Genomic DNA, 23,124 nt, shown 5'->3' with positions numbered 1-23,124 from the left:
AGTCATTCAGCCAGGATCAAACACATGTGTTTTCCCCGAACGTGCGTTCGATCCTTGCTCAATCCTGGCTGAAAAAGGGAATAAAGGAGGCTAAAGCAACCATGCGTTTTCGCCCTGTGTCTCTGGCCTTTTATGCAGGGACATTTCCCCACGGTCATCCCCGCTGACCGCTTCAAGGCTTTCTTTTGATTATGCATGCCTTTTCCATCTGTCGGAGGTCACCTCGCTCTCTCTGTGTGTTTTGCCTGCATTTTCCAGATTTTGGCTAAAACAGCAAGTGGAAAACACGGGTAAAACACGCGGGGAGAGCGAGGCAACCTCTGACAGGCGGAAAAGGCATGCATAATCAAAAGGAATCCCCAAAGCAGTCGGCAGGGGAGACCGCGGGGAACTGTCCCTACATAAAAGGCCTCTGTCTCATTGACTGCACGGCATCTCTCCTGTTTAACAACGTATATAAGAAAAGCCTTTGCTTTTTTGCTGAAGGGGCCATCCAGATGGTAAAAAGGTATTTGCACTAAGGTAGCTGAAGGAATGGGAGTTTGCCACTGTCTCGCTTTTCAGAAATGGGCATATTAACAGTTTTGCTGGTAGAAAATGAAGGCATTGTATTTTTAAATTCCACATATATGCCAAATAGTATGATATGATATGCTGAGATATATACCACGCAGTTTATGCCATGAACACAGTAAAATTAGTCTAGGCTTGATAAGAAATTGTCACATATACAACAATTTTCCTGAAAATGCTTTTTTCAGTGTAGCATCAAAATTTCCAGAAATTTTGCATCTCTATTCACCACCAACTAAGACCCCTGCTCACATGTCACGGCTTACTCCCCCAAACCCTTCCACATGCCAAAACAACATTAATGCTGGCATCCACATCACCTGTTCTACTGACAAAAGGCTGCCACTAACCTTTTTTCAGCTACAAATGAGGGCAAATCATAAATTCCAGTCTCTCCCCTCTCCTTGACATGTGAACTGTATGTGTACACAGAATTGGTGAACAGTTCATGTTAAAGCATATAATAGCAGTCCTGAAAAAACATCTCCTTTGTCCCACTAAGAACTAAGGTAGTTCACCAGTTCTTATGGAATATGGAAGGCGCGCCACAGGCCATAAAGAGAACTTAAAGCCCCTAATAAGGTCCCCAGACCTTATCCTTGCTATGGAGGATAGCTTTTGGTTCTGGAGCTGCCAAGAGCCACCATGGGAACTGTAGAGAAAGAATGAACAAGGTCTGTCTACAGTGAATAATGCATTTACATGTGCAGAAACAAGAATAGAGTGATAACTGAGCTTGCACCTGAATGACACTTGTAAGGGGCAGACATCGGCGTGGGCCTCCATTTGCAATCATTCATTAAAAAAATGGTTTTATTTGTATTTGCCTGCAGTTGAGGGGACAAAATATTTGCCCAGGGAAATTTAGCAAAACAGCTACCAGAAACTAGTAGGCCTGTTTCGCCTCCCTTTGAAAGCTATTTATATCCAATTATGATTGCAAACCCAACAAAAACACACAACAACAACAGAGGAATCAGAGAAAGAAAAGCCCCAGCCAAAAAGTGGCACACAACTTTGAAGAACTGAGTTAAATCTTGGTTCACTTCAGTTTTGTCATATTTTGACTTCTGTGAAGCCGACTTTCAGGTCTCTGATGGGAATTTCAAAGTCACGAAATCCTTCTGTAGTGTGACATGGAGACATCACATAGTTGATGCTTGTGCCATACACCGTATAATTATGAGCAAATGTCAACACACAGTGACATAGCATCACAAACATATCAAGGCAAATAATGCAATGTGGAAGGGTGTCATATTGAGATTCCCTCACAGCTAATTCTTTCTCAAACACATACTCTGTATCTCCCCCGCACCACCACCATCTTCCTTTGGACCAACACAATATGCAAGTTTGGACACAGAATCATCACATGCCTCTGTGTAGGCTACAGTTCCTGTTTGATTGAAGAGACATTAAAAACATTCTCCTACTTACCTCAAAGAGCAGTAATGAAAAAACAGGAGGTTTATCAACACCACTTGAGGCTGAAATTGGAAGAAATGTTAAGAAAACAGGTCTAAAATCACTTTTATAAGAATAAGACCAGAGAAGCCACTCAGCTCAATTATTTATTGGTTGGTTGGTTTGTTGGTTTATTTATATCCTGTCCTTCCTCCCAATGGGGACCCAAAGTGGTTTACATCTCTCTCCTCTCCTCCATTTTATCCTCACAACAACCCTGTGAGTTAGGGTAGGCTGAGAATATGTGACTGGCCCAAGATCACCCAGCAAGCTTCCATGGCAGAATGTGGATTCCAACCTGGGTTTCCCAGGGCATTTCTGCACGGGGTTTTTCATTAGTTCCAGCCATACAGCTTCAGTTTATCCCCTGATTTCTGCACACATTTTTGTGGCTTTGCTTTTCACTTCTGTTTTTGTTTTTTTTGTTCCCCCTCCCCCATTTTTTTCCAGCTCTGTTCAGGTCATTTTTACCCTGATCTTTTTTTGGAAGCCAATTTCAATTTGGCTTTTTCCTAGTGTATAATATTTCTATTGGTTTTCTTTGTCCCACCCACTCCCACCCACCTCCAACCCACTTTTCAGTGTTTGGGCGGTCTTCATCGTTAAACCACTGCCACCCCCTGTCAGTGATTTCAATTTTTTTAAATGGCTCTAAAATATCAATATAACGCTGTAGTGTTGTAATGCTAGTTTAAGCAGGTTCTCTGAATTACCAGCTTTCGTTTTTTTTTTAAAGTAAGTCTCTAGCTTTTTCCTTGGTGGAGATATAAGAGGAAAGGCATACCTGCAAGGGAGGGTACTAGAGACTTGGGAAGATTTTTGAGGCAGAACCTGAGAAAAGCGGGGTTTGGGAAGGGGAGGGACTTCAATGCCATAGAGTCTAATTGCCAAAGCGGCCCTTTTCTCCAGGGGAACTGATCTCTATCAACTGGAGATCAGTTGTAACAGCAGAAGATCTCCAGCTAGTATAGGGTTGCCAGGTCCCTCTTCGCCACCGGTGGGAGGAGCCTGAGGAGGGCGGGTTTTGGGGAGGGGAGGAACTTCAATGCCATGGAGTCCAATTGCTAAAGCAGCCATTTTCTCCACAGGAACTGATCTCTATTGGCTGGAGATCAGTTGTAATAGAGGGAGATCTCCAGCTAGTACCTGGAGGTTGGCAACCCTACCTGGAAAACCCCACTGGGTTGACATAAGTTGACTGCAACTTGATGGCATTTTGCACACACATGATTACTATAGATATATACAGTATTTTCAACAATATTTTGTTTAAATATAATGATTTGGGCAATAACTAATATGCTGTTGGGTGTTTCATGATAATACACTATTAAAGAGTTCAGTGTTTTCATTGTTACAAAGTTTGGCTTAAAATCAAAATATGGTGGAAGTCCTTCCTACGGTGACAGCATTAGGTATCTGAAGTCACTGTTTACTTAAGGATAGATGACTTATATTCTAGCTATATCTGAGGAAGTGAGCTGTGACTGACAAAAGCTCATACCCTGCAATAAATTTTGTTAGTCTTTAAGGTGCTACTGGACTCTTGCTCTTTTCTGCTGCTACAGACAGACTAACAAGGCTACCTGTTGTGATCTATGGTGAGAGTATGAGAGAGTTTCTGCCCAAATGAAATATTTTCTTTTGTTTACTACACAATTTTTCTGACTTCAACTTTTATTTTTTCCTCCCTTTCAGATGGTGAAAATAGGGTACTGCAGTTTGCAACTATTTCTCAAATATTGGATACACTTGCAGTTTTCCTTATAGAAAATGAAGACATTTATACTTTCAAATCTTTAAATATGCCAAGCATAATTTAAATGCTAACTATAAAATGCATAGAAGCTATGCATTTTATTTTGCTAAATCAGTTTTTAAAAAGTTTGGGTTTGACAGGAAAATAAATATTGCACATATTTCAATTTTTCCTAAAAATTGTGGGGGGGGGGGGTTTTTTAAAAAAAATCTTGTATCTTCAAAATAGCCAAAACTTTCACATCTCTAGTGATAATTAAAATCCTCAGCACTTTCTGTGTCCTAGTATGAAACCAAAATCTAGGTTCTATGACAAACCAATAGGTTTTAAACAATTTATTCAGTAATCATTAGAGGCAAGGTTTCAGACTTAAGATTAGAAGAATTAAATTTGCTGAACATCCCAACATTCAAAGTGTACACAAAATAATCTAAGGTTGCCAACTCTGCTTTGGGGACTTCGTAGATATTGGGGGGGGGGGATCTTGAGGAGGGCAGAGTTTCAGGAGGGTCTTCAGTGGGGTATAATGTCATACAGTCTACCCTCCAAAGAAGCTATTTTCTCCAGGGTAACTGATCTCTGTATGCAGATCAGTTAGAATTCCATGAGATCTCCAGGGCCCACCTGGAAGTTGGCCAGCCTAAAGGGATCACACACAAAAAAATCTATTCAATTATGACAGCAAAGCTACTACTAAAAATGTAGGTATAGGGTGTATAATGTAGATATGTCTTATACAAGTAAGGAGATCTGGTCAATATAAATCTTTTATTTTGCATTTCAGAAGGTAGGCAATAGAAAAAGCTATACTAACAATAAATGTTATCCACCTGAGGTCTATAGCTTGTTTTGTGGCCAAGCGAGTTACATTTTCTGCTATTATTAATGCATAGCAAGGCTTTTTTCATATCAATTTGAAATTATACATTGGGGAAATCCCTGTACAACGGCAGCCAATGCTTTGTTTCCTCTGTGTGGCCCTTTGCAATTACTAGAATGTGCAAATATAATTTAGCTCAGGTAAAATTCAATCAGTCACCCCAAGCACAAAGAAATCTCCATCTCCCAGGAAAAACACACGCACGCATACGCATCAGAGTGTTTCCCTACAAATGGCACGAGGGAGCTGTAAGAATTTCTAAAACAAATTTATTAGAATATTTAAATTCAAGTTGTAATGGAAAATTTAGTTGGATAGGAGCAGTGTATGTCGGAACAGAGCGTGCATGTACACAAGCATACACACAGTGAAATCATGGTTAAATGGGAAATGGCTTTCAAGTCGACACAATTCTTTCACAAGAAGGTCCCAGACAAAATTACACTCAATTCATTCCACTGAGAATTCACAGACTTTACAGGTAAGTGGGAGCATGGCTTATTAGCAGGGAGTGTCAGGGTAAGACTGAAATATATCATACAACTTCTGTAACCACCGGAGAAGGGATTGAGTTCTAAATGCCCTTACCTATATGGCCCAGTTCTATAAATTATGTTAAATTTCTGACTTCTACCACAGTAACAATAACACAATCCCATCCTGAGTAAACAAGGCAGAGCTAGGCTGCTTTTAGTTCAGAAGATTTTCCCCATTTTAGTCAACAAACTAGGGTCGTGCAAAAAAAAAATATATCGGTAAATATTGGGTTTGGGTTTATTGGGCCCAATTGTTTTCAGTAAACCCCGAATAAGCCAAATACCCATACTGGTAAATATGGGTATTCGGCTTATTTCTGAGTTTACTGAAAAAATTCAGGTCCATTATAGTCTAAGGAGATTTTTTCAAAGCTCCTGTGGGGGCATTTTTGAAGGTAGAGTCACCAAATTTGCAGCCTGACTGCAAGGGACTCTCCTTAGATGGTCCCTGAAGTTTGGTGATCTTTGTGTAGGGGGTCCAATTTTATGGGCCAGCAAAGGGGTCACCCCTATCCTCCAGGTATTTGCAGGCCAAGCTGTCCATCAGTTTTCAGGTTCAGAAGTTCAGTGTTGCCGAGGACTGGTGGAAAGAGCCGATTGGCAAGCTGTCGCCTCAAAGTCTGGGGCTCCCTTTGTATCTGGGGTGCATAGATGATGCCCATTCAAATTAGCTTCCAAGTTGAGGGGAAAGGCTTAAATGCAAGAAAAATAAGGCACGGAAAAAAAATTCTTTTGGTGGCAAATGACATCCTGTGAACAGTCCTTTATTATGGTCATTAAAAATCTGATTTCAAGGGATAGTCACAATGTGGAGAAACGAAGCCTTTACTCAGGGTGACCTTCAGTTTGAGAGCAGGTTTTCAGGGGGTGTGTGATATCAGAGCCAGCTGAAGTCTTGACCACGAGGGCTGTTCTGAAGGAGACTGCTCATCTGCGTGGGTAAGGAAGTCTCCTTTGGAAGCCTGGTGGTGTGAGCAGCTGTCGAAGCCGGTTCTTTTTAGTTGGAGGATATATCCCCCCCGGACAGAACTGGGTGAGCCCCGTCTTTTAAATAACCCCTATGCTTGATCCTGATTAACCCACTGAAAGGTGTTCTCCATTGTTGGTAAGATTCCCAGGCCGGGACTCAGCAGACAGGATCGTGAAATTGTTAAGCAGCGAGAACCCTCGGGTTACAACTCAGGTTGCCAAATTTTGTGCTGTCTCTATGAAGCTTCGTAGACTTCTGCTAGAATGATGTTATTGGTACTTATTGCACTTTTTTCTACTCCATCCACTTTTATGTAAAGTGTTCTTAAAATTTATATAAACATGTCTAATTTTTTTTAAACGCTTTTTTATATTGTTCATGAGAGGTTTATTGTTGTAAAGTTTTTACTGGTCGGATTGACTGTACCAATAAATATTAAATACCCCCATTTTAAAATACACTGAAAGGTGATGGTTGGTCACACCAAGTTGGCTCCGATTACATGACTCTGACCTCAAAAGGGCCCCAACTATGGGGCCCTAACAAAACCAGTCAAAAGATAGAAAAATGGGAGAAAGCACAGAGCCGGGCATCTGAGCAAAGGCGAATAGCCGAACCCGAAAGGCACAAATCTGGAATAAGATTAGTCCCACCCAAGGGTAGAAGCAGTGGGGTCAAGGGGCAAAGCTCATGTTCCCAAGGTCAAATGGTAAAGCAAAATGGTCAAAGGGTAAAATCAACATAATTTATTTAAGATGCACTGAGCTCTCTCTCTCTCTCTCTCTCTCTCTCTCAACTCTGGCTTGGGAAATTCCTGGAATTCGGAGGTGGTGACCTGGGAAGGGAAGGAGATCAAAAGGGGTGTGATGCCATGGAGTCCCCCATCCAAGCTCTTATTTGCTCCAGCAGAAATTATCTCTGAAATCTGGAGTGCAGCCAAGTTGTGTGGGCAGGCTGGCTTGGTAGGTGGGCAGGATGGCTGAGCCATCTTCCATCCCTTGTTCGGAAAGGTGGGACCACACCCAGCCAAGCCCTGCCACAGCTAGCAGGATGGCTCGCCAACCTCCAGGTGGTGACTGGAGATCTCTCACTTTTGCAACCGATCCCCAGGCAACAGAGATCAGTTCACCTGGAGAAAACGGCTGCTTTGGAAGTTGGACTTTATAGTATTATCCCCCATTGAAGTCCCTCCCTTCCCCAAATTCTGCCCTCCCCAGGCTCCAACCCCAAAATTTCCAGGTATTTCCCCACCCACAGCTGGCAACCCTACCTCCTTCCCTCTTTTGAGGAGGCACAGCCTGAAAGGAGGAAAGCGCAGCCTGAGGAGGAAAGCTTGGCCCTTTCCAAGGTTATTTTTCCTTTGCAGACCTGAGGGAGGCCCCACAGCCTGCCTTCTCCTATGCAACTCCCAGTAGCCCTAGGTGTCACTACCACCATCTGGAGAAGAGGGAGGTCTGGTGGGGGAAGCTTCCTGAAGCAAGGAGGGGCAAGTGAGTTGCCGTGGGCACCAAAAAACTTCAAGCTGGCCCAATGTGAAGAATAGTTTTAAGAATCCCTATCGGTTTTTGCTGGAAGTTGTCTCTACTTTATCCCTATTCAGCTACTTAGCGGTGACCATGGTTCCTAGAATTGAGATGTTCTGAAAATATAGTCCGTTGAGGAATGAAGAGTGTGGCCATTTATGCACGGGAGGTTTTGCCTTGGATTTGCCACTCTCTAGATGCACATTTCCCCCATCTGAATTCTCAAAACTCAAAACCCCCATCTGAATTCTCAAAACTCAAAACCCCATGCTGAGTTTTAAGAATTCAGATGGGGAAAATGAGCATCTAGTGAGCAAAAAATCCCAGACAAAACCTCCCATAAGTGTGTGTGTGTGTTGTGTGTGTGTGTGTGTGTGTGTGTGTGTGTTTACGGATTCATGACATGTAGATAGGAAAGTATGATTTCTGGATTGTGAGCAAGCGCACATTATAAGGGGCTCCTTTCAGAAATGATTTGGCTTAAAAATTAATCTGCCATCAGAACTCTACAGTAGTTTGCTAAGTGCCATATCCTTTTTACTCTTGACTTGAAACAGCTGTAGCTATTTACATCAGCTCAAATACCTTACACTGGATCTTTGCAATGGCTTCCATAAACCATTAGCTGTGAAGGGAAGAAGCGCTTCTGCCTTGCCCCCCCCCCCACCAGCCATTTCCCCGTGCCAAAACAGCACTTCAGGGGGAGTTATTTCCCTGCTTTTGCTTCTCCAGTTGGAGTGTTCTGTTTACATGGAGCAGCAAAAACAAGAAAATAATTATTCCCCCCCCCCCCGGTTGCCATTTTGAGGAGAGGAGGGAGAGGAGGCAGAGTCCTTTCCTCCTACTGGGGCATTGTTCCAAGCCCAACAGGTTCTCGTTTATTTAACAGACCTTCCTTGCAGCTTCTGAACGTCTCTAGCCTTGAGAACCCTATGGAGTCGCTGCAACTTGGCAGCCCTTTCCACCGCCCTTTGCTGGCGTAAATTTCCCGTTTCCTGCTTAGCACTAACTACAGTTTACCCTGATATCTGGACCAGAATAACCCTAGTTCTTGCTAACTAATTGATTCGCACAGTAGAGACTGAAGGAAGGATCAGATCCCACTTTCATTCTATAGTTTGTTTGTGGAACTACTGTAATGCTGATATTGAGCACATGAAGCTGCCTTATACTGAACCAGACCCTTGGTCCATCAAAGTCAGACCGGCTGCGGCTCTCCAGGGTCTCAGGTAGAGGTCTTTTACATCACCTGCTTGCCTGGTCCCTTTAACTGGAGATGACAGGGATTGAATCTGGGACCTTCTGCCTGCCAAGCAGATGCTCTACTACTGAGCCACAGCCTCTCCTATTGGCTCAGTTCTAATGGTAAACTGTTATTGCTACTTGGGAACTGAAAGGTGAAGGGGACCAGGAGCCTGGGGGCATGGAGGAACAAAGGGGAAAGACTGCGGAAGTCTGAGGAATAGGGTTGCCAACCTCCAGGTGGCGGCTGGAGATCTCCCTCTATTACAACTAACCTCCAAGCAACAGAGATTAGTTCCCCTGGAGAAAATGGCCGGTTTGGCAATTGGACTCTAGGGCATTGAAGTCCCTCCCCTCTCCAAACCCCACCCTCCTCAGGCTCCACCCCCAAAATCTCCAGGTATTTCCCAACCTGGAGATGGCAACCTTACTAAAGAGCATTCATGATTGCCAATCCATGATATGATGACTTCTGAATGAGCTTTAGAGTCACACAGAAGTCAAAACCCATTTGTTTTGTACTTGAATTGCTATGAGCATAATTTTTTTTCAAGTTTGCAATAGAAAGCATTAAATCAGTAGTCACAAGCTAAATCTTTTAAAAGTAGGGGGAAGGAGGAAGGGGAAAACTGCTGCTAGTGTCATTTTGAGGAGTGTACTGCCTACGGTGCCTCGCTAGGGAATCAGGGAAAGTTAGTGATTACGGCTGCATCTTTGTTATGGGGATTACACCATATTAAGGATGTTATACCCTTAAGAATCATCAGAGGATGGATACAAAATATGAAAGGTTAGAACTAGATGTAGACAGCATTGTTTTCAGCTCACGAGTGGCTTCATTAATATGCTGTATTTAAAAAAAAAATATCCAACCTGAGCAAACTCAATGGGGATTCTCGCATTTGCTTCAAATGGATCAGGACCCAGCTTGTAATGTGTTAATAAAAGAATACCAAGTGCTAATAAGAGTTACATTTAATACAACCTCAGGCCACCTGCAGCGATTGCACTATGCATTGTGTCACAAGATATCTCTGTGTTATAAGTGCACACCAAGGATTAATCAGTGGGTAAGACAATTAAAAGACATTGCGGTTCTGCAGAAATTGACTGCTAATATCATGGGGGGAAAGAGACAAGAGACATATCAACAACACTAGAATGTTCTCTGTGACTATCTGAAAACACCACAAAAAGAGAGAGAGAGAGAGGGAAAGAGAGAGAGACGATCCTTCTTAAGGCTGCATTTGAATATCTGAAGATATCTCTAATTATTAGTGTGTGCAGGGATAACAATGCCGTTTCAGTACAAAGTTTGTTAGGCAAACACAATCTTTGTTTCTCTGTAATTCGGTGGACAGCGTTGTGATTTTTCTGCCTTCAACAAAAGCAAAAGTAAAAAATTAGGAAATCGCTTTTTTAAAAAAATGTCCAGAGAGCATTGCTAGTGCCTTTCAGTGCTACTGCAAGAGAACAAATACATAAGAACATAAGAAAGGCCCTACTGGATCAGACCAAGGCCCATCAAGTCCAGCAGTCTGTTCACACAGTGGCCAACCAGGTGCCTCTAGGAAGCCACAAACAAGACGAGTGCAGCAGCACCATCCTGCCTGTGTTCCAGTACCTAATATAATAGGCATACTCCTCTGATACTAGAGAGAATAGGTATGCAGCATGACTAGTATCCATTTTAACTAATAGCCATGAATACCCCTTTCCTCCATGAATATGTCCATTCCCCTCTTAAAGCCTTCCAAGTTGGCAGCCATCACCACATCCTGGGGCAGGGAGTTCCACCATTTAACTATGTGTTGTGTGAAGAAATACTTCCTTTTATCTGATTTGAATCTCTCACCCTCCAGCTACAGCAGATGATCCCACATTCTAGTATTATGAGAGAGGGAGAACAGCTTTCTCTCTCTTTCTTTTTCCCCTGGTGTCTCAAGTGCAGTTGTCCTCAAGGGTAGAAAAAAGTCTGGATGTCATTATTCCTCCTTACAAATTTTCAGCCCCTTTGAATAGATTTGCTTGGCCTTTTTGTATCGTTCCTCTTTTGGCATGGGGCATTTAAAAGAACAGAACATGGCTGTTTACATTCTGATTAAATAAATATACCACTTCAAAAAAAAATTGAAGAGTTTGAGTATATTTGAGCAAACACTATGTGCATGCAGCTTCTTCCCAGATCTTAGAAACAGAAAGGCTTTTCTGGTAATGTGCTCTTCAGTTCTCCCAGACAGGAAAACCATAATCAGTGGGAAATTAATTTCCCTTTAGTAAGTGCTGTAGAGCTACAATGCAGTTCTAAACAGAATTACACCTTTCCAAAGCCATTGAAGTGAATGGTCTTAGAAACGTGTAACCTTGCTTAACATTGCACAGTTACTTTTTGAGAGCCAGCATGGTGCAGTGATTCGAGTGTTGGACTTGGATCTGCGAGACCTGAGTTTAGTTCCCCACTTTGCTATGGAGGTTTGCTGGGTGACCTTGGGCCAGGCACACAGTCTCAGCCTAACCTCCCTCACAGGATTGTTGTGAGGTAACAATGGAGAAGCGGAGAACGTTGTAAGCCACTTGGGGTCCCCATTGGGGAGAAAGGTATCAATGAAGTAAAAAAAATAATGCACAACTGCAAAAGAACATAGCACAATAAGGTTCTCTCACGATAAGGTTCTCCCAACAGGCAGGATGCTGCTGCAGTCATCTTGTTTGTGGGCTTCTTAGAGGCACCTGATTGGCCACTGTGTGAACAGACTCCTGGACCTGATGGACCTTGGTCTGACCCAGCATGGCTTTTCTTACGTTCTTATGTTCTAAGGAGCTTGAATTGTTGGGCAAACACAAGTGGGGCTGCATGCTGACTCTGTCAGCTGCACTTGGACACCTACTACCGTGAGCAGATGGGAGAAGCCTCTATGTGACAAAGTTGGAATGAAGGACTTGCAGGGATATTCTTGAAGGTATAATCTAGACCGCTCGTGGTTCCATCTAAGGATCTTCTCAGCAGCTCAGACCCCAACATCCACACAGCACAGTGCTGCAAAGGGGCTGGTAAGAATTAGGTAATTTTAGAAGTTCTGGGGGAATTGTTCTGTTCCTTAGGAGAGAAAGGTTACCTAGGTTAAACACAAGCAAGCCAATAGGATCTGCTTAATTATATCTTCCATGATATGGCAAAACCTTAGCTCTAGCCTCTCGGATTCCATTTTTGTAGGTTTTATACTGTACTCCAGCACCCCAGTGTAATGGGCCATTTCAGATATATCACTCAGTAACTTGCAGAGAGCGGTATGAGCTGCTTCCAAGTATTGTATTTGAGGTGACGTAACTTTATATGAAAGTCCTGTACGTGATATATAATAATCTGTGATGGTCATCTCGCCCATGCAATTTCATACTTATTGTTGCAGCCACTGAGCGATGAGCATGCAGGTGATCTCACCCTGAGACATATAATAACACTCATCTTGCTTGAAAGAGATAATTTCCAGATGTGAAAGAGAGCAAACCACAACCCCATTAAGAGTAAGAACACAGATTTGAAACACTTTCATCCAGTCTTTTTCAAACTCTGTGAAATCTGATCTACCCACAAACCCATTAACGATGGCATCTTAAGCAGAGTTATACCCTTCTAATCCCATTGACGTCAATAGACATAGAAAGGAGTAACTCTACTTAGGATGGCAATGTAGGCCTTCAACATGCTTTCTCAACCAAGAAACAGGGAATATCTGCACAACTTTAATACCCAATCCTAGGTATGCTTAGAAGTAAGCAAACCCTACTAAGATCAATGGGATGCATTCCCAAGTAACTGTACAAAGTAACCACACCTAAGTCACCCCTACGAGCATAGATTCCATAGATTTTAGTTATCCATAAAGTTTAGATATACAGCGGTCATCTCCTTCATTTTAAAGTAACTAGACATAAATTAATACAGTACATTCTTGTTATAGTCATCCACTGGTAGAAACTTTCTGTGTTCAGTATAAGAAGCGGTACAGACTTACAGCCCGTTCCTGAGGTGCGCCGGTGGGCGCACCCCAAGCCCTCAGCAGGCCGACAAAGGCCTCCGCCGGCTCAGGGGCCACAACGCCGGCACCCAGATGGCGCACGCTGCAGTAAGTGGGTCCAGCGCCGGCTGGCAGGCCGAGACGCTGGTTCCTGGCTGCCGCCGCAGAAGCACTTGGCCCGGACGCCACCGTAGCCTCCCACCGGCCTCCGATGTACCCGGGGAGTTCCAGCACCGGCTGGGGGGCGGGGCCGACATTAGTCGGCCTCCTAAGCCGTTTTGGCTCAGCAACGCCCCCCTTTTTTTGCACCTACTAGCTGGAGATCTCCTGCTATTACAACTGATCTCCAGCCGATAGAGAGCAGTTCACCTGGAGAAAATGGCTGCTTTGGCAATTGGACTTGATGGCATTGAAGTCCCTCCCCTCCCCAAACCCCGCCCTTCTCAGGCGGCGCCCCCAAAATCTCCAGGTATTTCCCAACCTGGAGCCGGCAACCCTAGCAAGTGTGCGTAGGACTGCTGATGAAAGGAGCCTTACCTTTGCCATCTCTGAAGAAATGGTTCCTGGATTTTGTTCTATGTTTCAGCTGCCTGAAATAAACATGTACACTGTAAACAAAAGGCATGTGATCCAAAGCTACCAGTCATGCCCATCTTCCATTCTCCTTACCGACCTTTTGATTCTCTCTTCCAAATCTTTCCTTCTTCTTTTTTTGACCCCTGATATTGACTCTCACAGTTGGTGACTCTTCTAGCAATGCTGATTGTCCCATTTATCATGAATTTCATTTCTCTCCTCTTCCTTTCAAGTCACACTCGCACATCCTGTTTTAATATTGCACCTTAAACACCTCTTTTTGTCTTTTAACTTACAACTGACTGTATAAAATGACATCAAGATTGTAACAGCTCCTTTGCAGCTGAAGTGATGGCATTTTCTAAACAGATTGCTAACACTTCCTTTTTTATTTATGTGGTGTATGCATGGAAATTGCAGCATATGTGCAGGTGCTAAATGCTATGATCCTGAAAGCACTTACAAGTTTGCCTAACAATTTCAACAAGGAAGTGTTCTAGAGAATCTAGTTTAGTCATTTTAAAATTTAGCTGTCAAGAGTTTGTATTGACACCTTCTAAAATGTGCCAGAAAGAAAAATCTTTCTTACAAGAGTTTTTAGAGGCAGTCCTCTCAAACCTTAACTTTTAAGTATTCTCTTCTGCATTAGAATGTAATGCTTGAGCCAGGAAGTACATCATTTATTTTAACATGGGAGTTTCTTGAACTGTAATCCAAACCAGCTTGCTTCAGTTTGGGCTTGGATTTGCATAAGAACATAATAAAAGCCATGCTGGATCAGACCAAGGCTCATCGAGTCCAGCAGTCTGTTCACACAGTGGCCAACTAGGTGCCTCTAGGAAGCCTCCAAACAAGACAACTGCAGCAGCACCATCCTGCCTGTGTTCCACAGCACCTAATATAATAGGCATGCGCCTTTGATACTGTAGAGAATAGGTATGCATCATGACTAGTATCCATTTTGACTAGTAGCCATGGATAGCCCTCTAGTCCATGAACATGTCCACTTCCCTCTTAAAGCTTTTCAAGTTGGGAGCCATCACCACATGCTGGAGCAGGTAGTTCCACTATGCATTATGTGAAGAAATTAGTTTAGTATGTATTCAGTTTTTGTTATGGTAGTGGGTAGTTTCTTCTTGCTGGTCCTCAGAAACCACGGTCTAAAACAAATGAGCCACTTGTGGGTGCACCACATTGGTAATGGTATTTCTGAGGTTGTGCATCTGGGAGGGGCTGTGGCTCAGTGGTAGAGCCTCTGCTTTGCATGCAGAAGGTCCCAGGTTCAATCCCTGGCATGTCCAGTTAAAGGAACCAGGCAAGTAGGTGATGTGAAAGACCTCTGCCTGAGACCCTGGAGAGCAGCTGCCGGTCAGAGTAGATAGTACTGACTTTGATGGACCAAGGGTCTGACTCAGTAAGGCAGCTTCATGTGTTCATGTGTTCATCTCTAGACTGTAGAGAGTAGGTCCTCTAGAGGAAATGCTTCAGAGGGTAGACTCTATGGTATCACATCCCCACTGAGTTCCCCTACCTCCCAAAATTTCACCCATTCCCAGGCACTGCCCCCAGATCTCCAGGAATTTTCCAAGCCTGATTTCACAACCCTAGTTGAAGTACATATGACAGACAAATGGGTTACAATCCCAGATAAGGTTGCCAGGTTCCACTTTGCCACTGGCAGGAGGTTTGGGGGCAGAGCCTGAAGAGGGCGGGGCTTGGGGAGGGAAGGGACTTCAATGCCATAGAGTCCAATTTTCAAAGCGGCCATTTTCTCCAGGTGAACTGATGTCTATCAGCTGGAGATCAGTTGTAATAGCAGGAGATCCCCAGCTAGTACCTGGAGGTTGGCATCCCTAATCCCAGGTATGACCACTGCAAAAGTCTGCTCAACTGTGTGTGTGTGTGTGTGTAAAGTGCCTTCAAGTCACAGCCAACTTATGGAGACCCCTTTTCGTGTTTTCATGGCAAGAGACTAACAGAGGTAGTTTGCCAGTGCCTTCCTCTGCACAGCAACCCTGGTATTCCTTGGTGGTCTCCCATCCAAATACTCACCAGGGCTGACCCTGCTTAGCTTCTGAGATCTGACAAGATCAGGCTAGCCTGGGCCATCCAGGTCAGGGCCTGCTCAACAGTACAGACTTTTAAAGTTTTAATTCTACCTACCACTAGTTTTCAGATATGCAATATGATAAGGGTCATATCTTCTGCTGGAAACATCTTCCAGGACAGGGCAAAAGGAAATATGAGTTTGGAACCACACTAAATTTTCCTCTAATGCAAGGCACTTCTCTCAGTGAGACGGAACATTTCTGCCATCTCCCCCCACATAATGCAGCCCACTGTTCTCCTGGAAATGCTGCTCCTGGTGTACAGGAGACCTTCAGAAATATCATGAAAGGTAAAGTGGGGGTCTGTAGCAGGAAGGGGGGATTAGTGGGAATAACCCCATGCCTTCCATGAGCAGAGAATTTAGCATAGATTCAACCCTTGGACTTTTGCACTGATCAAATACAAGCAATGCATGTCAGGAGTGTGCCATCCATCCAATAAAATGGTGTTTTCCATTATAAAAACTGAAGCCCTGTTTTAGATTTCAGTACTGGCAGGTGGGACAGGCAATGATTCTCAGCAAGACTAATTTGGGGTATATTGAAGACGAAATTGCAAAAAAAGAGTGCTTTTTAAAAGCATGTGTTGCATTTACTTTTTAAATATCTAGAATTACTCTAGAATGTTACTAACACAGGCCAAAGTCACCTTTCATTTTTAAGCAAAGCATTCTCTGCTTTTCACATGGACTCCTGGTACACAGGCCCATTCCCTTTATATAAGAAGAGTCACTCCCCATACAGAAGAACCAGAGGGAGGGTCAGAAATGGTGGTGGTAGAAAGTGCCATCAAGTTGCAGTGACCCCTTAAGGTTTTCAAGGCAAGAGACATTCAGAGGTGGTTTGCCATTGGCTGGCTGCATGTCATGACCCTGGACTTCCTTGGTGGTCTCCCATCCAAGTGCTATGAAGAAGAAGAGTTGGTTTTTATATCCTGATTTTCTCTACATTTTTAAGGATAATCAAACCGGCTTACAGTCTCCTTCCCTTCCTCTCCCCACAGCAGACAGCTTGTGAGGTAGGTGAGGCTGAGAGAGTTCGAAGAGAACTGTGACTACCCCAAGGACATCCAGCAGGCTTCATGTGTAGGAGTGGGGAAACCAAACCAGTTCACCAGATTAGAGTCTGCCACTCATGTGGAGGGGTGGGGAATCAAACCCGGTTCTCCAGTTTAGAGTCCACTGCTCTTAACCACTACACCATGCTGACACCAGAGCCAACTCTGCTTAGCTTCCAAAATCTGGTGAGATCAGGCTAGCCTAGGCCATCCAAGTCAGGGTACGGGCAGAAACAGAGGAATGCAATTTGAAACACAAATAAAAGCAACAGCCCCACATACTGTTTGTATGATTGGATATGTAAGTATAATTTCCATCATTTATTCCCATGCTTAGCAAGATTTATGGATATGAAACGGAGATTACCCATTCTCTGGGGTAAACAGTTAAACCTGCCTGATTCTGGGTTGCAAACATATCAGTACAAAATCTGAATAAGAACATTTGTTTTGAGTACAAACAATTTCCCCTTGTGTATTGGTAAGGATTACTAAGAAATCATTTGAGAATTTATATATGTAGCAAGGTTCCAAATGATGCCAAATAAGGGGGGAAAGCATCCAGAAACTAAGGTGATTTACTATTGTAAAAATCATGTTTACTTCACAACTCTTCATTTTGGTAGTTGGACTTAAATTGTCCACTATGTAAGCCTCCCTATGCATAGGAATTATTTGCGAAGTACCTTATGTAATGCTAAGGGGAAAGCAAACTGTATTATTGTCAGTTGCTAATATGTTCAGGTTTGAGGCTCGTAGGTATAGAATAGAAATAAAATTTTCCAAAAGATGTGTACCACCACAGAATCCCCCTCTATTTACATAATTAAATATAAGGTAAGATTCAAAAGCAAATAATATAAAACGGGCAATATGTTCTTTGTTTCTTCGAGAAAACAGATGTGGTTTCTCCCACAGACACAGATGCTAAAGTTAGTTGCTTTTTTATAGAAAGAATCCATTACTCAAGTGAATATACAGAATTTACTACAATATATTAGTCTGATAACATTGGAAAGGTCTTCTCATCAAAACAGAGATGGCAAATTATAGTTCAGGGCCTAATTTGATAACAAAATATACAGTTGTTAAAGTCATTTTTTCCCTCAGCTATTTTTGCACTCTATATAAGTAATGTGTACAACCTATGTGGAATCTGGGTAGAAAAAAACGAAGAGTTATGGCTAGAAAAATTGAAGAATTACGCAGACAAATATCGGTTATGTGGCCATAGCTTCAGAAAACATGTTTCTGCCTCTCAGTGTCCTTATTGCCCATAAAAGAACATTTCACATGGTCAACAGCTCAAATTTATGTGAACCCTTAGGGGTAAATTTCTAGTGCAGTGAATGAGAGACCACACATTCACTCGCAGTACAGTTAATGGTAGTTGTGTGTCTACTACTCATTTAGTGCAGTGTACTAAAAATATGCCCTTTGTTGTAAAAAGCTTAATATCTGTCAACCAGTTCTTCTCCTTCCCTTCCCAATGCAGCAATAAAAAGGCAGTGTGTGTATGTGGGGGGGGGGGCTCACCATACAAATTCCTCCCTCCTTTGCTATCATAAATCTGCGTAGACAAAAAGTGAGTGCAATCCAGAGATAATTGAGCAAGTTTACAATCCCACCAAAATCAGTTACATGCATAGGTCGTTTTCGTTACAGGATGGCACCCAGCCAGTGGAACAGTGTTGTGTTCCTAGTGCATACAAGATTTCTGATTAATGGATATTCACAGTTGCTGCTTCCACCTAAGTTTCTTGTCTCAACTGTGGTGGATGTGGCGCTTCATACGGAGGAGGGAAGTTCTTGGGGTACTTTAGGGTGTCCCTGCCCCACAAAGAAATAGCTGTACCAGTGACTGCAATATGGGTCACCAGTGAAAAGTTACACACTACCACTGCAACGTGGCAGCTACTGTTCCACATTTATATACATTTTATGTTACTCATAGTAACAATCCTGATAATTTAGGTTATGTGTGGATTTTCATTACCCAGCAGGATGTAAATTTATTGAAACAGGGGTGTTCGCCCTCCCCCAGTCCAACACATCATAAACTCTGTGTAAATTCTCCTTAGTTACAAAAATTGCTGGCTATGCTGGGTGGGGATGTGGAGGGCTTCTTAGAAAAAACCCAATAATTCGGCATACAATTAGTTATACAGTCCTTTGATTGTAGCCAATGTTCCAAGATGACCAAAATGCCCACTAAATTGTCGGTGCAAACCAATGGAGTTTGTATTTGGTGGTAAACTGTTTCTGAGGAATTTGCATGCAGCATAAACCTGGTACATTTGCCTGGTACACGCTACTTTGTACAGGACCATAGGTACATCTTTCATCAGAGTTGTATTCCTCGCTGTCTGTAGGAAATTATAACCTGGGTACACCTGAGACACATCGCTATTGCTATTATGCCATTGTGTTAAAAGAGTGTGCTTAGTAGCCCCTTTTGTGGGGAAATACAAGAGAGCTCTTTGTACTATAACCTGATATTCACCTTGACATAGGAACCCACCACGTTGTTGAGAAAGACACCATTAGACTCATGTTATCATTGTCCCAGTAAAAATGGAGGGTAGATAGTGACTCAAAGTAGCAAGCACCACTTAAATGAAGTGACGACAATATTACCTTTAATAGGCACGTCGTGGTCTCATTTGATAATTAGATATACCAGCTATTAGCACTACAGAAGTTGTTCTTGAATTGTGAACAGACCCTTGACTTTCATTTGAGTCAGCAAGGTGTAGTGGTTAAGAGCGGTGGACTCTAATCTGGAGAACCGGGTTTGTTTCCCCACTCCTACACATGAAATCTGCTGGGTGACCTTAGGCTAGTCACAGCTCTCCAAACTCTCTCAGCCCCACCTACCTCACAAGGTGTCTGTTGTGGGAAGGGGAAAGGAAGACAATTGTGAGCCAGTTTGAGATTCTTTAAAGGCAGAGAAATTCAGGGTATAAAAACCAACTCTTCTTCTTCTAACAGGGGTAGGTTCCTGCAAGGAGCAGGCTGTTCAGCTCTTGGCTACTTGCTAGGATGAACGTATACTGTATATGGACAGCTTTTGTTTCTCTGTGGTAAGAAAATAATCTCTCATAATGGGAAGTACTCTGTTCTGAATTTATGAAGTGATTCATGACTTGGACTACTTTTATGGGAACTTTTTTTTTTTAACTTCCCTCAGTGACAGTGTAACAGGCCTCCTGCCTAAGTTTCATAGCACTTTCTAATGGAAAGGGGCCAGCTTTATTTTTAAATGCACTGTGCCAAGATGTTGGCTGGAACTGCATTCCAAACCACCAAATAGCTCTTAAAGTAGAGGGACCACCACTGATTTCAAAACAAGGAGCATTGTTGTGTGTGGGCAGCAACACAGTTAGAGAGATGCCAGAAAAGAGGATGTTACAGCTCCGCCTTGAGTTGCATTGGAGCTAGTTTGGGTCTTCATTCCCATTTGGATCTATGTCTAAACATTTGCCCAAGCACTTATGAAGAGAGCCAGAAACAATTCCACAAATCGAAGCCCCAAAGATACAAATGGATCAGTGAACCAAGGAATCATCATAACCACCTTCACTCAGAGGTCAGTTGCTAGCTGCCAGATTAGACTTTCAGCATAGATGGCTAGGCAAAAGGTTATAGTGGTTAAGAGTGGTGGGCTCTAACCTGATGAACCGGGTTGGTTACCCCGCTCCTACACATGAAGCCCGCTGGGTGACCTTGGGCTAGTCACAGTTCTCTCCACACACTCTCAGTCCCACCTACCTCACAGGGTGTCTGTCGTGGGGAGAGGAAGGGAAGGAGATTGTAAGCTGGTTTGATTCTCCGTAAAAGGTAGAGAAAGTCGGCATATAAAAACCAACTTCTTCTTCTTCTTGATTGATCAGTCTGGATCTTTGGCAGGGGAGCAGAGGATGCAGTGTGAGGCTGACCTCATGGGTGGCTTCTAGATGTGATGTGAGGCAGTAAAATATAAAGTTGAAGCCCCACCCCACCCCCAGCATAAACACCATGGGTCCAGGAAGCAGACCCCAGCATCCCTAATTAGGTAAGACCGCAATCCCTGAAACAACACTGCAGACTTCCAATCCAGCCAGCCACTCCAGAAGGATACTATGGGTGAAGGTATTAAAAGCTGCCAAGATGACCTCTTCTCCTGGCAAAGATCGCCAGTCATCCTGGACCCAGACTATCAATATTGGTCTAGAAAGCTGTGGCTTTGAAGTCCCTTCCCTCCCCAAGCCCCAGTCTCCTCAGTCTCTCCACCCCAAAAACCTCCCGCTGGTGGCAAAGAGGGAGCTGGCAACCCTAGTCCTTGCAGACTCCCTCCAGACAGCAGAATTGTATGCGTGTTAAGTGCTGTCACTGGCTGAAGAATTAGAAATCATTTATTTGCTGTCTATAAACTGCATGGTAGTCTAACTTTTGGAGCAATCCGAAGCATTGTTACTCCTTTCTATGTCCATTAACTTCAGTGGATTTGGAAAGGTGTAACTCTACTTAAAATTGTAGTATGTGTGCAGAAACCTTAACAAATGGACTCTTCATATTATTTAAATAAAATGTATGGTGATATATGAAGATCAGAGAATGGCTTCAGGCAGCACCAGACACCGTGGTTTTGAGAAGATTTGAAAGTTATACTTTGTGTGTGACAAATGCACAACTTGTCTAGTACACCCTTTCCTGCATCACCTTTCCATCCCAAACCACAGTCTTACACCACAATCCTAAGGGCAGGGTAGTTGGGGTGGGCCCAGGAACGGCACAGCCACACTATCTCCTGAGTGGCTTGCTGTCCCAGGGCAGCAAGCCAAAATTGAAATTTCCCTCAAACCCTGTGAAACTGCTCTATGCAGTTTCATGGGGTTGTGCCACCATTTTTGCCGGCGTAAGTTCGCACTGGCAAAAGGGGACATTCCCAGGGCATAAGGGCTTAGTGAGCTGATTAAAGTCAGCCCTTTCCCCAGGAACACCCCATTTGGCGCTGGCATGAGCCCTTGCGCCAGAGAAACACTGCTGTGCGGCTCCCCAGCACTGGCGTAAGTGGTCCTGCGCTGGCATTAGTGCCCATTTAGCTGGCGCAAGCGGCACTAATGCCAGCGCAGCGGTCACGCTGGCCCCTTAGGCCATTCGCCCCCCCTTTCAGGATCGAATTTGTTCATACTCTAGTCATTTTTCTCCTTAGGCCCTTGCTGCTTATGAATTTAAAACATTGATGCTCTAAGTCAGGGTTCCTCAGTGTGGTGCCCGTGGGTGCCATGATGTCCACTGATACCTTTCCTGGCGCACGCCAAGTGTTTTTAGGTGGTTTGTAGAGCTGTTGCCCAGCAAGGCTTTTGATTAGTCATTGGAGATGTGATTGGCTGTGCAGATTTTTTTTAAAACATTGCTTTGGCAGCCGTTGCCACCACAGCACAAAGCTCTTCACTATGCGACTGAAGGGGAACTGCGGCAGCCATCTTGTGGCTGCGCATTTGTGGCCTTACCCACCACAGGTGCCGACTGGCTCAAAAAGGGTGGGCCCCTCTGCTCGAAGTTCAGCATTCTCTTTATTCAACCTTTCTGTCCGTCCACACAGGCACGGAGGTTTTCTTTGGGGTTCGTTTTTTCAGAACAATGTCCTTGCCTTGTACCTCATTCATATCATCACTGAGAAGTTATTACCACTGAATTCCTCGAAACAGGTCTAGTAAAGGATATTTGTGTGCATTTGTGTAAAACTCAGTGTGTGCGTGTGTGTCAGTGTGTATATAAGAGACAAAAAGAGAGAGCGAGAGAAAGAGACAGAACACGCATCAGGTATTATCTATGCATAAAGAAATTAAAAGGGTTTTTTTTCCCCCAGAGCAATTGAAGCCCATCTCTTGAACAATGACGACAGCTCCTCATTTTCGACAACAATAGAGGGCACGTAGGAGTCAGCTCATTAGAATATCTGTGGCTCTTTTCTGTTCTCTCTGCATTAAGCCCCCATAATGTCAGTTGTCACTTATTAATGACAATTAACTAGTAATCAGTAGTGAGACTCTTCGAGGTGGTCCTCGCCTGACAGGTGAAGAAAGAGAACATTGCGCAGCGCTATGCGGTGACATGGAACCTTCAAAGAGAGCACGGCATTTCCATAAATTATTTCAGAAAGAAATTTTTTTTCTTTTATATATTCACTTGAAAGCTTAAGGATCTTTAACCCCTGAAAGGGACTGCTTCTGCCGGCCTCTCATCCTCCTGAGGATGTTGCTATTACGGTAAAGCCTGAACGTAGCTGCATCGTCCGAGAATCAGGCTGTCGTCTAGGACCTGGATAGTAGCTGCGTGTCCACTCTGTGTCCCTGTGAATCTCACCCCATTGCATAAGAAGTGCAGCTCATCCTCTTGGGAAGCCTGTAGATAACAGGAAAGCTTGAT

This window comes from Euleptes europaea, chromosome 8 (genome assembly GCF_029931775.1).
Source record: "Euleptes europaea isolate rEulEur1 chromosome 8, rEulEur1.hap1, whole genome shotgun sequence".
Lineage (NCBI taxonomy): Eukaryota > Metazoa > Chordata > Lepidosauria > Squamata > Sphaerodactylidae > Euleptes > Euleptes europaea.
The sequence above is the reverse complement of the archived record's forward strand: the minus strand, read 5'-3'. Positions refer to the sequence as shown.